The sequence below is a fragment of the Scyliorhinus canicula genome, chromosome 23 (genome assembly GCF_902713615.1).
Source record: "Scyliorhinus canicula chromosome 23, sScyCan1.1, whole genome shotgun sequence".
In the NCBI taxonomy this organism is placed as follows: Eukaryota; Metazoa; Chordata; class Chondrichthyes; order Carcharhiniformes; family Scyliorhinidae; genus Scyliorhinus; species Scyliorhinus canicula.
Window position 1 is genome coordinate 13,042,698 of NC_052168.1, and position 14,309 is coordinate 13,057,006.

At 47.4% G+C, this 14,309-nt stretch overlaps 1 protein-coding gene across 3 annotated transcripts in view; it reads left to right on the plus strand.

Moving 5' to 3' along the window:
• The first annotated feature begins 3,284 nt into the window (after window positions 1–3,284).
• The window catches only part of LOC119956423 (protein phosphatase 1 regulatory subunit 29-like), a 424,105-nt gene continuing 413,080 nt past the window's right edge, over window positions 3,285–14,309 (plus strand). For all 3 annotated transcript variants that reach the window (XM_038783629.1, XM_038783627.1, XM_038783628.1), the window contains exons 1-2: window positions 3,285–3,624; window positions 6,253–6,439. The gene's annotated coding sequence lies outside the window, so the exon portion shown is untranslated. The remainder of the gene's footprint in view (window positions 3,625–6,252; window positions 6,440–14,309) is intronic.

The window sequence follows — 14,309 nt, forward strand, 5'->3', positions numbered from 1 at the left end:
TGATCCAATGTGTTGTTGACAAAGAATCCACCAATCAAAACTAAATTTGATTGAAAACCAATTGAAACAAAACTAATTTATTACAAAACTATTGATTGAATGAAATGTGCACACTCTACTGAGCTACAGTTGATAATTAAGTAATATTGAATCTGTCTAGCAGTACTCAATAGTCATTAACTATACTATGATCTAACCTTGTGTTAACTGTCTACTCTAATCTTCTCCTACTTGCTGTCACTATGCTTTCTCCTTCAGCTACTCCTTACACTATACCCATAATTCCCTCAGGGTCTGATTTATATATAGAGAAGTGGTGGTGCCCTCTTGTGTTTGAATTGCACAGAGATGTAATTATAATAATAACCTGACTATGTACATATCATTACACATAGAAATATAGATAAAGAGGCATGTCATGTGAGAGTACCTTTAAGAAATGGGTGTTTATAAATGGGTGTGTATATAAATATCTGTAGTGAGAGTACCTTTAAGAAATGGGTGTTTATAAATGGGTGTGTGTATAAGTATCTGTAGTGAGAGTACCTTTAAGAAATGAGTGTTTACTATTGCAGTGATGTCAGAGAGTGGGTGGAGCTGGGCTGTCTGTCAGCTTTTTACTTGTGTTTTAGGCTGTTTGCTGCAGGGTGTGTTTTAGTTTCGTTTTCAGAGCTGGATAGCTGCAGTCACAGCCAGAAGGTGTATGAATCTCTCTCTGTAATCTAAAGACTGGAAATCGATCCTGGTGATTTAAAACTAATAACAGTAGTGACTTTAACCTGATGTGCTTCTGGTAAAAGGTGTTTTAAGTCATATGGATGTTAAAAGGAAAGCTTAAAGGATTACTTAGTGCTGTAGTATTTGGGGGTTGTATTTGAATTGATGGTTGCGCAGAGGTTCACTGTATGTTTTAAAAAGGTTAACTTGAGTTCATAGAATAAACATTGTTTTGCTTTAAAAAATACGTTTCCATTTCTGCTGTACCACACCTGTTGAGTGGGCAGTGTGCTCCCCACATCACAATCTATTAAAAGTTGTTGGTGAGTTGAACTCCATGGTACACTTCGGGGTTCTCTAAACCCTGGCCCATAACAAGCAAGAGTAGGCCATTCGGCCCTTCGAGCCTGTTCCACCATTCAATATGTTCATGGCTGATGCTTTATCTCACCATCCTCTGATTGGAGAAGTCGCTTCTCATCTCAGTCCTCAATGGCCTACCCTGTATCCTGAGGCCATGACCCCTTCTTCTAGACCCCAAACCCCAACCAGAGGAAATAAGGTCCCTGCATCCGGACTGTCCAACCCTATCAGAATTTTACGCTTCAATTAGATCCCCTCTCGTTCTTCTAAATTCCAGTCAATACAGGCTTGGTTGAACCAATCCCTTCTTATAGTCCAATACGCGATCTGCAGACTCTGTCACATGCAGACCATGTGGTACAAAGGCCAACACGCACCTACTAACCCAACAACCATATTTCCCCCCCGTTCCTACGTCAGGCTAATCTCCAGTTGATCCCACCTACTATTAATATACAGTTAACTGGCTAGTCCACTAGAGTTGAATGGCCTATTTCTACGAGATACCCTATGCAATTCCCATAACCCGTGACACCTTTAGAGTCTAGGAATCTATTTCCTTTGTAGGCATATTCAGTGTCTGGGGCAGCACGGTACCATGGTGGTTAGCACAATTGCTTCACAGCTCCAGGGTCCCAGGTTCGATTCCCGGCTTGGGTCACTGTCTGTGCTGATCTGCATGTTCTCTCTGTGTCTGCGTGGGTTTCCTCCGGGTGCTCCGGTTTCCTCCCACAATCCAAAGACGTGCAGGTTAGGTGGATTGGCCATGCTAAATTGCCCTTAAGTGTTCAAAATTGCCCTTAGTGTTGGATGGGTTACTGGGTTATGGGGATAGGGTGGAGATGTGAACTTGGGTAGGGTGCTCTTTCAAAGAGCCGGTGCAGACTCGATGGGCTGAATGGCCTCCTTCTGTACTGTAAATTCTATGAGTCTATGAATTCCAGTTCCCATCTGCATGTGTTCCTAATCTTAACCGTATCCATTCAGATCCAGGGCGGCACGTTGGCAGAGTGGTTAACACTGCTGTCTATGGCGCTGAGGTCCTGGGTTTGATTCTGACCCCGGGTCCCTGTCCGTGTGGAGTTTGAACATTCTCCCCGTGTCTGCGTGAGTCTCATCCCCACAACCCAAAGATATGCTGCGTAGGTGGATTGGCCATGCTCAATTGCCCCTTAATAGGGAAAAAAAAAATTGGGTACTCTAAATTTATGTTCAGAAATCTATCCAGTTCCAGAGTCAGACCGGGCTAGATCAAGGATGGATTGATGGTTTGAGTTCTGAATTATTCATGTTTCGATGGTTAAAAAAAGGAATCACAAAGCTTAACTATCTCAATGGGATCACCGCATCATGGAGCACAGTGGATAACGTTGGACTTGTCGCTTAATGCTGGGTGACTGTGCACTGCAGAAGCATCTGGAAATCCCTCGCAAAAACTAGACTGATTCAAAACTGCTTTGCTTGTAACCCACCCAGTCACTGGGAGGTGCCAGGCGGGAGATTTGGGGGGACGGAACAATATGGCGGGGTTAATCCGCCTGGGGCTATTTCTGAAAGGCCCTGGTTCGAGGTCAGGGCAGTGGCCTGGAGGAAAGTTTTCACCTACCCCCCCCCCCCCCCCTATCTTGGGGTAGTGTGTGTGTGTGGGGGGGTGGGGGGGGGGGGGCGACTACTGACTGGAAGGACTGCCAAGAAAAGGCAAAGGCTCCCTTTAAAATGGTTTGTCGCTGCGCTTTACAGCACAGAAAGAGACCCCCTGGCCCATCGAGTGTGTGCTGGCCATCAAGCACCTATGTATTTAATCCCATTATTCAGCACTTGATCTGTAGCCTTGTGTGGCTTGTCCAGAGCAAGTGAAATGAAATGAAAATCGCTTATTGTCACAAGTAGGCTTCAAATGAAGTTACTGTGACAAGCCCCTAGTCGCCACATTCCGGCGCCTGTTCGGGGAGGCTGGTACGGGAAGTAAAGACTTCCTCCCAGTTGTCATGGCTGGGGACATAATTATGGATGTAGATCTGTAACTACACGTTCTGCATCTATTCCTTTTAATATTCCACACTATTCCCGTTCAAGCCAGCTGTCTAGAAAAACCCTACTCCAGCTGGGAGTGACATGTTGCAGTGCTAAAAGCTGAACCTTTTTCAATCAAGCCAGCCTTGAATTAATCAGCTTCTTTCGAGTAGTCATAAAATTCCAGCCTGGCGCTGGAGCTCTGAGCATCAGCAGTGGGCTTCCCACTCTCTCTCTCTCCTTTTTCCTCTTATGTGTGTGCGTGTGGATGTGTGTGTGTGTGTGTATACAAGAGAGGGAGTCAGTGTGAGAGAGGGAGAGAGCAAACCAGTCAGAGAGAGACTATGTGGAGTTAGCTGTCCACGCACACACACACACACACACCAACCCACGGCATTGCAGAACTCACAGCGGCTATTATCCATTTAATCCTCAAAATTTCACTGAAAGGGGGATTTTTCCCTTCACATATTGGCAAGTCGAGTCATCTGTGGTCCAACCTTGCAGCTGGAAGCAGCCTTTCTGTCTAAGGTATGGAACATTTTTTAACCTTGCTGTCTGGGAGAAATGCAAAATCGGTGTAATTCCTTATTTTTTATGTTGCATGTATTGGAAGTGTGTGTGGAGGGGGGGGGGGGGGGGGGGGGGGTGGCGGAGAGAGACAAGCTGCAAGTTAGCTTTTTTTTGTAGAGGGGAGGGGGGGGGATTGTGATATCAAGGATCTGGTTTTTAAAAAAAATAAAAGCTTGGAAGAAGGGAAAATGGATTTTCAAAAAAACATAATAGATAGAGTAGGTACCCTGAAGCAGAAATAGCAGAGCAATAAATTATCAGCTGGGAGAGGAGGTGTGGTGAACACAGAAAATAAAAGCAATATAAATGTGTGTCTATTATCTGATGTGTGATCTATTTGGTAGCGCTGACTTGTGCCTCAGTCAGTAGATTCACAAGGGGCTTGCGTTGGTTGGTGGATTGTGTGGCACCCTAATGAAATTTGCAAGTCTTCAGCTCTTCCTGAAACTGAGTTACTGCACCTTAGCAAATAAGTGATTTGTGTGTGTGTGCGTGTGTGTGTGTGTGAGAGACTTTGATTAAATGGAGCATGAGTATTATTACGTCGCATTGCCAGCAAAGTGAAAAAAAAAAATCTCATAATACTTAATTCAGGGGCTTGACTGATGATTGCATGGGTGATATATATTGCAGCAATCTTTTACTTGGTAATGAAGGGGCATAGCCTTGCATTGAGAAAGAAAACACTCGGATACATTGAGTTGGAATCTCCTCCACAGGGATCTGACATTACTGACTCAATGCCTGGATGTAAGTTTCGGCAACAATGGATGAAATGACCTCCTGATCCACAACAATGTAGAGATCCGCTGACATGTACTGTAACATGGGAAAGATGTGTGCGGCAGGCTAATGATTCATATTTTCAGTCCTCCTGTTCCTGACAATAAGCCTTTGAATAGGTGATTGTGAAAATGGAACTATTGCTACCTTGGACTAACTAACAGTCTTTTTTGCAATAGCCACACATGGTTGTATGCGGTAACGTTTAGCAAATGCTGTGGGTAGGCGATTGCGTGCATGGGCATATAGCTACACACTGTTGCATATAGGAGATTGCATGTTTTGTCGAGAAATCTATCGTAAATCATAACTAGTTGGAGGAGGCAGAGGAAATGCTGGAGCGGGGATGATGGGGGAATATGTTCCAGAAGTCATGTGCAAAAAAAATATGAATGGGTGGGTAGTTAACCGGATTGAGTATCAATGCATGTACACAAACAGGTTAAATGGAAAGTTTATGTAAAATTATTTTGACTTCAGGAACTCCTGCTGTTACCATCCCTTGAGATATGGTGCGGGCGTCTTGTTGGCATTCTGCTTTGGTTACCAGATGTTGAAGGTCTCTGATCTGAGACTGTTAAACAAATTTGCAAAGCTGTACACGGCTGAATGAGGAGCCTTGATTTGAGCATTCTGATCTATAATGCATGAACTATGTGAATCAGACTGCATGGTCATAACTATCTGTTTGTTTATACATGTACGCCTGCACCTCTATCTACTTTGGGATGTATAAATGATGGACCTTAATGTATATTACAGATTGTCGCACAGACGTGTTAAGTGTGTGCCGTCTCAGATATGTTCAGCATTGGGTTTATATTGTGTTAGATGTGATATATAACAACGGAGAGAAGTTATGCATATATTCTGTCACGTCTATCAGCCATCAATAAATACATGTGTATTAAAAATATCTGCTTGTCAGTTTGTTTCAAAGTCTATCTGGCTACATAAATTATATCTATATTCATTGCAGTGTTAATGTAAGCCTACTTGTGACAATAAAGATGATTATTATATATCTCTTTTCTAACCATCATCTATCTCTGAGAATTCCTTTTTATCTATCTTTCTTTCTCTCACTATCTTTCTCTCATTTTCTTTCTCTCACTCACTCTATCTATCTATCTATCTATCTATCTATCTATCTATCTATCTATCTATCTATCTATCTATCTATCTATCTATCTATCTATCTATCTATCTATCTACCTATCTATCTATCTATCTATCTATCTCTCACTCACTCACTCTCACTCTATCTATCTATCTATCTGTCTATCTATCTATCCATCTATCTCTCACTCACTCACTCACTCACTCACTCACTCACTCACTCACTCACTCTATCTTTCTATCTATCTATCTACCTATCTATCTATCTATCTATTTATCTATTTATCGATCTATCTCTCTTTCTATCTATCTATGTTTCACTCACTATCTACCCATCTCTCTCTCCATCTCACTCTTTCTTTACCTGGTACATATCCTTAATCTATCTCTGTATCATTTATATCCATATATATTTGTGTCAACCCACTTTTTTTTGCTGCATGTATCTAAATATATTCTCTCTCTCTATGCCTGTGTCCATTTATTTTTCTCTCCCTCCCTCTGCCTATTTCAATTCATCTATCTGTTTAGATGCCTTTCTCCCGTGACATGCATGTACGTATCATCTTTCTCATTTGCTCTCCGTGTTGTACTGTTGTAACAGCTGAGTTGCTGTTGGGTGGGCAGGGGGGTATGTGTCTCTGCGATTTCATCAATATTTTGTAAAATGTATTTCTATTGCAGGGTTTGAACCCCCGCCCCTGGAACTGAGACTCAGGCGAATCCTATAAGGACCACGAAAGGAAATCGAATACCTTGGTTTTTAATTCAGCATAACAGACATTAAGAGGACCAGGGGATTTTATTCGGCTGGGATAGAAGAGGAAAAGTCCGAGGATATAATCGGTTTTGAACTTCAATCATCAAGAAGGTAAGACATGTTTTCATATCTTATCCATGAGAACCCCTGCTTTTTGTACACAAATGTTTCCCTGTGAGTGAGGAAAGCATCAAAATGCATCAAATACTGTTTTATTGCACAGGCGTTGATTAAAAAGTCTTTTACTCATCACCTCTGGAGGTGCAACATCCAGATAGTGTGTGTAGGGTTACAAGTTGACTGGAGATACCCCTTCATGGTGTGGCTTGAGATGAAGTTGTGAAGTTGTGATGAAGAATGGTGGGAAAGCACAATTTTTCTCCGCGCTTTGGACTCTCTTGAGTTCCATCTGAGGCAAGAGTGCGAACTGAATTTCTTTTTGCTCCTTCATGTTAAAAAAAAAGTGACATTAACGCAACGCTATGGTTAAGCAAACGTATGCAGGCTTCAGAGGGGCCATCGCCAAGTATGGATTGCTCACAATTATGAGGGATTTTGATCGAGTTAAATAGGGAGGTGCTATCTCCATTGGCTGCAGAGTTGGTCACCGAAGGACATTTAGTTAACTGACCAAAGAACCAGGCAGGAGGAAAGATAAAAAGAGTTTATTTTAATGCATCGTCGTAATCTAGAACTCACTGACTGAACAAGTGTTGGATTCAATAGGAACCAACAAATGGTTTTGGATATGTGTTTGAAAATGGGGCAGCAGGGTAGCATGGTGGTTAGCATAAATGCTTCACAGCTCCAGGGTCCCAGGTTCGATTCCCGGCTGGGTCACTGTCTGTGTGGAGTCTGCACGTCCTCCCCGTGTGTGCGTGGGTTTCCTCCGGGTGCTCCGGTTTCCTCCCACAGTCCAAAGATGTGCGGGTTAGGTGGATTGGCCATGCTAAATTGCCTGTAGTGTCCTAATAAAAGTAAGGTTAAGGGGGGGGTTGTTGGGTTACGGGTATAGGGTGGATACGTGGGTTTGAGTAGGGTGATCATGGCTCGGCCTGTTCTGTGCTGAACTGTTCTATGTTCTATGTAAAGGACACATTTTCAGGGCTACAAGGAGAGGACAGACGATTGGGATCAAGTGGATAGCTCTTTAAAGATGGGCTGAATGGTCTCCTTCAGTGTTGGAGGACCCTCGAACTGGGATCTGGAGATGGCTGCCTCCGTGTTTGGCTTTTGCTGCCCCCCTGCTCACGTCTTTTAACTGCCTCCTTCTAATTGGGATATCTCAGCAAAACAAGATCACCGCCCATAAGAGCCTCAGTTCGGCTGAGATAGATTAACGCTGTAAATCATTTTGCACAACTGCGGAGAGCTGATGATTTCACAGTGAGGAAGGAGGCCATTCGGCCCATCGGGTCTGCACCGACCCTCTGAAAGAGCACCCCACCTAGGCCCAATCCCCATCCCTGTAACCCCACCGAGGGGCAATTTAGCGTGGCCAATCCACCTACCCTGCACATCTTTGGACTGTGGGAGGAAACCGGAGCACCCAGAGGGAACCCACGCAGGCACGGGGAGGATGTGCAGACTCCGCACAGTCACCAGAGGTCGGAAGTGAACCCGGGTCTCCGGCACTGTGAGGCAGCAGTGCTAACCACTGTGCCGCTCCCTCATTTGCCCTGATAGCCTTTGCAAACTTGCAAACCGCATGTTCTCCGCTGGCGGAGGAACCAATGGCTGACTGAGCACCCCCACAATCTTGCCGTACAAACCTCCCTTGAAACCCCCCCCCCCCCCCACTCTCCGCCCCAGAAGGAGCTGATCTCACTCACATCATTCCACTGATCCACATGGCGGTGTCGCGAGGAACGGGGTGGTCCCCGGAAACACAGAAAGCTGATTAACATGGGTTTAATTGGTTGAGCAAATGGTGGATAATAGGTGGCCGGCAATGATTTACGAGCCAGCGGTTTAATTGAATAGTTCTGACTGTAGCATCAGCTCAATTGCGGCCTCAAACAGACTTGACAGATATTACAGAGGCTCTATCAAATATAGCTGTTGTTTACCTAGCTTTGGCATTTACATATTGTACCATTACATGGCAGGCATGCTGGGTGTGGAAAGCAAAGAGTGTGACTTTCATGAAGAAGCCGTGATAAGGACACCAACAGCCCATCATTTCTTTAACTCCCGCATTAGTAAACTGCATTGCTGTCTAATCCTACATATGTTGTATGAGGGACACGTTTGAGGATTACCTATCCTTTATAATGTATAGACATGTACGGATTTCTTGTGGCATGCTGCTATTTTCCTTTCTTCTGTGCTTTCTTGACCTGAGGGGTTTCACGGCAGACCGTGACAGTCAACACTCACTGGTGCAGGCCATGTGTTACATTATCCCAGGAGCCAGAGAAGTTAGATTTTAGCTGTATCGTCTTTCTCCAACCCCCTCCCTTCCTCCTCCTTCCCTGTCTTACGTTGCACACAGCACAGTTCAGATCCTGCTGCGGTAAGCTGATCAATTCACCAGACCAACTGTGGGGCAGCCATAGCATTCACAGACACAGGCCATTTTGCCCAACTAATTCTATCAATCTATTGAATCCCTATAGTGCCGAAGGAGGCCATTTGGCCCATCGCCTCTGCACTGACTTTCTGAAAGAGCACCCCCACCCCCCCCACCCTAGGCCCACTCTCCCACCCTATCCCTGTAACCCAGTCTAACCGTCACATCTTTGGACGCTAAGGGGCAATTTAGCATGGCCAATCCACCTAACGTGCACGTCTCTGGAATGTAGGAGGAAATCGGAGCACCCGGAGGAAACCCACGCAGACGCAGTTAGAACATGCAAGCTGGGCTAAGGGACAGAGAGGAGGTTGGGGGCGCGGAGTCTGCCTGGGGGCGGGCCGGTGGAGGCGCGGAGCATTGGCTGGAGGCAGGCCCAAAAAAAGGTGATGGTTGATCAGCGAAGGGGGGGGGGGGGGGGCAATGAGCCCCCCAACTAGACTGATCTGGAATGTTCGAGGGTTAAATGGGCCGGTCAAGAGGGCACGTGCGTTCGCGCATTGGAGGGGACTGAAGGTGGATGTGGTAATGTTGCAGGAGACGCACCTCAGAGTAACTGACCAGATTAGATTGAGGAAAGGCTGGGTCAGTCAGGTCTTTCACTCGGGACTGGATTCAAAGACTAGAGGAGTCGCGATCCTGATCAATAAGCGGGCGGTGTTTGAGGCGGGTAGAATAGTCTCGGATGTGGGAGGTCGGTACATTATGGTCAGTGGGAAACTGGAGGGGGTGCAGGTGGTATTAGTAAATGTATATGCACCAAATTGGGATGATGTGGAGTTTATAAAGAGGATGCTGAGGAAGATACCGGACCTGGACTCGCACAGGTTGGTCATGGGAGGGGACTTCAACACAGTTATTGACTGTGGCTTGGACCGGTCAAGCTCGAAAGCAGGCAGGGTGCCAGCAATGGCAAAGGAACTAAAAGGGTTCATAGAGCCAATAGGGGGGGGGGTTGCAGGTTAGTAAAGACAGTAACCAGCGCCCACACTGGACGTTAGATGTGGGACCTTTGGCTGACGAAGGGGTGTGCGAGCGGCTCAGGAAATGTATTCAGAACTACCTGCAGGTCAACGACACGGGGGAAATTTCAGCAGCGATGGTCTGGGAAGCACTGAAGGCGGTGGTCAGAGGGGAGCTGATCTCGATATAGGCCCATAGGGAGAAGGTGGACAGGGCAGAGACGAACCGACTTGTTAAGGAGATACTACAGATCGATAGGAGGTATGCGGAGACCCCAGAGGCAGGGTTTCTAAGGGAACGGCGGAGGCTACAGGCAGAGTTTGGCTTATTAACCACAGCGAGGGCAGTGGAGCAGCTGAGAAAGGCGAGGGGGGCGATCAATGAGCATAGAGAGAAGGCCAGCAGAATGCTAGCACAGCAGCTTAGAAAGAGGGAGGCAACCAGGGAGATAGGGAAAGTAAATGACGGAGGTGGGAACCTGGTTGGAGATTCAGCAGGGGTGAATAAGGCGTTTAGAGATTTCTACAGTCGGCTGTACAGGTCGGAACCCTCTACGGGGCCGGAGGGGATGAGGCACTTCTTGGGGGGGGTTGACTTTCCCAAAGGTGGACGGGGAGCTGGTAGAAGGGCTGGGGGCCCCGATCGGGTTGGAAGAGATAGCGGAGGGTCTGAAGGCAGTCGGGTAAAGCCCCGGGGACGGACGGTACCCAGTGGAGTTTTATAAAAAGTTCTCTGGGATACTGGGGTCGGTGTTGATGAGGATGTTCAATGAGGCAAGGGAGAGAGGGATGCTGCCCCTGACGATTTCGCTGATTCTGAAGCGGGACAAGAACCCGGAGCTGTGTGGGTCCTACAGGCTGATATCCCTGTTGAATGTGGATGCCCAATTGCTGGCCAAAACCTTGTCCTCCAGGATTGAGGATTGTGTTCCGGACGTTATTGGGGAGGACCAGACGGGGTTTGTTAAGGGTAGGCAGTTGGTGGCCAATGTAAGAAGGTTGTTAAACGTGCTCATGATGCCCCCAGAGGTAGGGAGGTGGAGGCAGTGATCGCAATGGATGCAGAAGAGGCTTTTGATAGGGTAGAATGGGATTATCTGTGGGAGGTACTGGGACGGTTCGGATTTGGGCGGGGCTTTATTGACTGGGTCAGGTTGCTGTATCAGGCTCCTGTGGCAAGCGTACGGACGAGTAGGACAACATCAGACTATTTTAGACTGCACCGGGGGACGAGACAGGGATGTCCCCTCTCCGCACTGTTGCTCGCGCTAGCTATAGAGCCGTTGGCAATTGCTCTGAGAGCCTCAAGGGGCTGGAAGGGGCTGGCCCGGGGTGGAGGGAGGGGTGGGGGTGTGGACCACAGTCTCGCTCTATGCAGACGACCTGCTTCTGTATGTATCAGACTCAATAGAGGGGATGGAAGAAATTATGAGGATTCCAGGGGAATTTGGCCGGTTTTTGGGGTACAAGCTAAATATGGAGAAAAGTGAGAAATTTGTGGTCCAGGCGAGGGGACAGGAGAGGCAATTGGGGGAGCTGCCGTTTAGATTAGTAGGGGGAAGTTTTAGGTGCCTAGGCATTCAAGTGGCGCGGGAATGGGACCGGCTGCATAAATTGAATCTGGCCCAACTAGTAGACCAAATGAAGGACGATCTTCGGAGATGGGACGCGCTCCCGTTGTCTCTGGCAGGGAGGGTGCAGACGGTGAAGATGACGGTCCTCCCGAGATTCCTGTTTGTATTTCAATGTCTCCCCGTCTTTATTCCGCAGTCCTTTTTAAACGGGTCAACAAAGTGATCACTGGCTTAGTTTGGGCGGGCATGACCCCGCGGGTAAGGAAGGTAATGCTTGAGCGGAGTTGGGGAGAGGGCGGGCTGGCGCTGCCAAATTTTAGTAACTATTACGGGGCAGCGAATATAGCCATGATCAGGAAGTGGGTGGTGGGGAGGGGACGGCATGGGAGCGTATGGAGGCGGCGTCTTGCAAGGGCACCAGTCTGGGGGCGTTGGTAACTGCGCCTCTGCCGTTTCCGTCGGCACAGTACTCCCCCAGTCCCGTGGTGGTGGCGGCCCTGAGAGTTTGTGGCCAGTGGAGGCAGCATGTGGGAGCAGAGGGAGCATCGGTCTGGGCCCCAATCTGTAATAATCACCGGTTTGCCCTGGGAAGTATGGATGGGGGGTTCCGGATATGGCGGAGAGCAGGGATTGAGAGGATGGGGGATAAGTTTATCAAGGGGAGATTTCCGAGTATGAGGGCGCTGGAGGAGAAGTTTGGGTTGGCGAGGGGAAACAAATTCAGGTATCTGTAGGTGCAGGACTTCCTTCGTAAACAGGTGTCAACCTTCCCGCTCCTACCGCTGAGGGGGAATCAGGACAGGGTAGTTTCCAGAGGAGGGGTAGGAGAAGGGAACGTCTCGGAAATTTACAAGGAACTTATGGGGTCAGAGGAGACGCAGACCGAGGAGCTGAAGCGCAAGTGGGAGGAGGAGCTGGGAGGAGAGATAGAGGATGGTCTATGGGCTGACGCGTTGAGTAGAGTCAATGCGTCCGCAACATGTGCCAGGCTCAGCCTGATACAATTCAAGGTCATTCACCGGGCTCACATGACAGTGGCCCGGATGAGCAGATTCTTTGGGGTGGAAGACAGGTGTGCAAAATGTGCGGAGGACCAGCGAACCATGTCCACATGTTCTGGACATGTCCGAAGCTTAGGGGATTTTGGCAGGGGTTTGCAGATGTCATGTCCACAGTGTTAAAAACAAGGGTGGCGCTGAGTCCAGAGGTGGCGATTTTCAGGGTGTCGGAAGACCCGGGAATCCAGGCGGAGAAAGAGGCAGATGTTCTGGCCTTTGCTTCCCTGGTAGCCCGGAGACGGATACTATTAGCTTGGAGGGAGTCAAAGCCCCCGAAGTCGGAGACCTGGCTGTCGGACATGGCTAGCTTTCTCTGTTTGGAGAAAATCAAGTTCGCCTTTAGAGGGTTAGGGTTCACCCGGAGGTGGCAACCAATCGTCGACTTCTTTGCGGAAAATTAATCATCAGCAGAAAGGGCGGGGGGGGGGGTTTAGTTTAGCTTAGAGTAGGGGGTTAATAAAGGTGGGATCTGTAAGGGAGGGAGACGGCTTTTGCACTATGTTTATAGTTTCATGTGCAATGTTTATTTTGTTGTTGTTACAATACCAAAAATACCTCAATAAAATGTTTATTAAAAAAAAACATGCAAACTCCACACAGAAATGTTTATATATTTTTTTAAGGCTAAGACTGTATACCCGGCACATGATGTCAGACTGTTGATCTGTACGACGGGATTCTGCAGCATTCCATGTGATTGAATTAATCATTGAATCCCTACAGTGTAGAAGGAGGCCATTTGGTCCATCGGGTCTGCACTGACCCTTTGAAAGAGCACCCTACCCAGGGTAGCACGGTGGCACATTGGTTAGCACAGCTGCTCACGGCGCCGAGGTCCCAGGTTCGATCACGGCTCTGGGTCACTGTCCGTGTGGAGTTTGCACATTCTCCCCGTGGGTTTCGCCCCCACAACCCAAAGATGGTAGGGTAGGTGGATTGGCCACGCTAAATTGTCCCTTAATTGGAAAAAATGAATTGGGTACTCTAAATTTAAAAAAAAAGGAAAGAGCACCCTACCCAGACCCACTCCCTCACCCTAACCCCGTAACGCCACCTAACCTGCATATCTTTGGACTGTGGGTGGAAACAGGAGCATCCGGAGGGAACCCACGCCGACACGGGGGAGAACGTGCAAACTCCACACAGTCACCCAAGGCTGGAATTGAACCTGGGTCCTTAGCACTGTGAGGCAGCAGTGCTAACCACTGTGACACCACTCCGCCCGGAATCCTTTGATTCTCTCGTTTGGATATCTAGCTTTCCCTGAAAGAATTTCATGCTATTTGCTACAACTACTTCTTGCGGTATTGAATTACACATTCGAAGCACTCTCTTGGTAAAGATGGTTCTGCTGAATTGCCTTTTAGATATATTAGGGACTATTTTATAAGCTTTAGCCCATAGGTTTGAACTCCCTGACAAGTGAAGCATTTTCTCTCCCTCAGCCTTATCAAACTCTATCATAATCTTCAAGCCCTCTTCAAGAACTGCTATGAATGTGTCTCAGGGAGAATCACAAGTGTTAGTTATCTGCATCCATCTCTCTGTGTGGCCATTCAGAACATGGGGAACAGCCTTGAGCCTGTTCTGCCACTCGTTTTGATCATGGCCGATCTCTGCATCAACTCCACGTATTCGTCTTTGTTCCCTATCCTTTGAAATCTTCACCTGACCAGAAACCTCGGACTGCATCATTTCAATTGACTCTCGGAGCATCCACAGCCTTTTGGCGACGAGAAATCAGTTTTCACTCCCGCATCTACTTTCAGTTCTAAATAGCCTAGCTTTTTTTTTGGTTTAAGCGCACTTCCTCTG